At 60.8% G+C, this 2,500-nt stretch overlaps 1 non-coding gene across 1 annotated transcript in view; it reads left to right on the forward strand.

The window, feature by feature from the left end:
• LOC124773729 overlaps positions 1-2,500 on the forward strand; it is a 6,658-nt gene that overhangs the window by 986 nt on the left and 3,172 nt on the right. Inside the window, exon 1 of the ribosomal RNA XR_007014872.1 lies at positions 1-2,500. This exon is cut by the window's left edge and continues 986 nt beyond it; it is cut by the window's right edge and continues 3,172 nt beyond it. This is a non-coding gene — a ribosomal RNA (large subunit ribosomal RNA).

Raw genomic sequence — 2,500 nt, forward strand, 5'->3', positions numbered from 1 at the left:
AGGCGTAATGAAAGTGAAGGTCTCGCCTTGCGCGGGCCGAGGGAGGATGGGGCTTCCCCGCCCTTCACGGGGCGGCGGCCTCCGCACTCCCGGGGCGTCTCGTCCTCATTGCGAGGTGAGGCGCACCTAGAGCGTACACGTTGGGACCCGAAAGATGGTGAACTATGCCTGGCCAGGACGAAGTCAGGGGAAACCCTGATGGAGGTCCGTAGCGATTCTGACGTGCAAATCGATCGTCGGAGCTGGGTATAGGGGCGAAAGACTAATCGAACCATCTAGTAGCTGGTTCCCTCCGAAGTTTCCCTCAGGATAGCTGGTGCTCGTACGAGTCTCATCCGGTAAAGCGAATGATTAGAGGCCTTGGGGCCGAAACGACCTCAACCTATTCTCAAACTTTAAATGGGTGAGATCTCCGGCTTGCTTGATATGCTGAAGCCGCGAGCAAACGACTCGGATCGGAGTGCCAAGTGGGCCACTTTTGGTAAGCAGAACTGGCGCTGTGGGATGAACCAAACGCCGAGTTAAGGCGCCCGAATCGACGCTCATGGGAAACCATGAAAGGCGTTGGTTGCTTAAGACAGCAGGACGGTGGCCATGGAAGTCGGAATCCGCTAAGGAGTGTGTAACAACTCACCTGCCGAAGCAACTAGCCCTGAAAATGGATGGCGCTGAAGCGTCGTGCCTATACTCGGCCGTCAGTCTGGCAGTCATGGCCGGTCCTTGCGGCCGGCCGCGAAGCCCTGACGAGTAGGAGGGTCGCGGCGGTGGGCGCAGAAGGGTCTGGGCGTGAGCCTGCCTGGAGCCGCCGTCGGTGCAGATCTTGGTGGTAGTAGCAAATACTCCAGCGAGGCCCTGGAGGGCTGACGCGGAGAAGGGTTTCGTGTGAACAGCCGTTGCACACGAGTCAGTCGATCCTAAGCCCTAGGAGAAATCCGATGTTGATGGGGGCCGTCATAGCATGATGCGCTTTGTGCTGGCCCCCGTTGGGCGAAAGGGAATCCGGTTCCTATTCCGGAACCCGGCAGCGGAACCGATACAAGTCGGGCCCCTCTTTTAGAGATGCTCGTCGGGGTAACCCAAAAGGACCCGGAGACGCCGTCGGGAGATCGGGGAAGAGTTTTCTTTTCTGCATGAGCGTTCGAGTTCCCTGGAATCCTCTAGCAGGGAGATAGGGTTTGGAACGCGAAGAGCACCGCAGTTGCGGCGGTGTCCCGATCTTCCCCTCGGACCTTGAAAATCCGGGAGAGGGCCACGTGGAGGTGTCGCGCCGGTTCGTACCCATATCCGCAGCAGGTCTCCAAGGTGAAGAGCCTCTAGTCGATAGAATAATGTAGGTAAGGGAAGTCGGCAAATTGGATCCGTAACTTCGGGATAAGGATTGGCTCTGAGGATCGGGGCGTGTCGGGCTTGGTCGGGAAGTGGGTCAGCGCTAACGTGCCGGGCCTGGGCGAGGTGAGTGCCGTAGGGGTGCCGGTAAGTGCGGGCGTTTAGCGCGGGCGTGGTCTGCTCTCGCCGTTGGTCGGCCTCGTGCTGGTCGGCGGTGCAGGATGCGCGCGCCTGCGCGGCGTTCGCGCCCCGGTGCTTCAACCTGCGTGCAGGATCCGAGCTCGGTCCCGTGCCTTGGCCTCCCACGGATCTTCCTTGCTGCGAGGCCGCGTCCGCCTTAGCGTGCTCCTCCGGGGGCGCGCGGGTGCGCGGATTCTCTTCGGCCGCCATTCAACGATCAACTCAGAACTGGCACGGACTGGGGGAATCCGACTGTCTAATTAAAACAAAGCATTGCGATGGCCCTAGCGGGTGTTGACGCAATGTGATTTCTGCCCAGTGCTCTGAATGTCAACGTGAAGAAATTCAAGCAAGCGCGGGTAAACGGCGGGAGTAACTATGGGGGCCGGTCACACGTGAGGAGGTCGCTGCTGCCTTGCCGCCCAGGGGATCGGCAGCCGGGCCGGACGGCCTGACTCCAGCGGAGCTGCGGCGCCTGCCGCATGAAGTCCTGGTGAAACTCTTGAACCTCTTCCTCCTGGCCCGCGCCCTTCCCGAGCGTCTGCTTCGCGCCCGGACGTCACTTCTCCCCAAAACGGCTGCACCAACATCCCCCGCTGACTTTCGCCCCATTACGGTCTGCTCGGTGTTGGCGCGGACCTTTCACAAGGTTCTCGCGTCACGCCTGATGCGTGCATGTGCTGTGGACGAACGTCAGCGGGCATTCATCCCCCGGGATGGGATGTTGGAAAACACCTTCATCTTGGACACTGCTCTCACCGACGCAGTCCGCTCCTGTCGCTCTGTTTTTGTGGCATCGATCGACGTCTCTAAAGCGTTCGATTCGGTGGACCATGCTGCCCTCCGCCCCGTGCTGAGGGCTCATGGCCTGCCGGATTGCTTTATTGAGTACGTCGAAAGGTGTTACGAGGGTAGCACGACGGTGATAGCGGGCGGCGCCGACGTGGGCGTGCCCCTGCAGCCGGCTAGGGGTGTGCGTCAGGGTGACCCCCTC

This window comes from Schistocerca piceifrons, unplaced genomic scaffold (assembly GCF_021461385.2).
Source record: "Schistocerca piceifrons isolate TAMUIC-IGC-003096 unplaced genomic scaffold, iqSchPice1.1 HiC_scaffold_954, whole genome shotgun sequence".
Lineage (NCBI taxonomy): Eukaryota > Metazoa > Arthropoda > Insecta > Orthoptera > Acrididae > Schistocerca > Schistocerca piceifrons.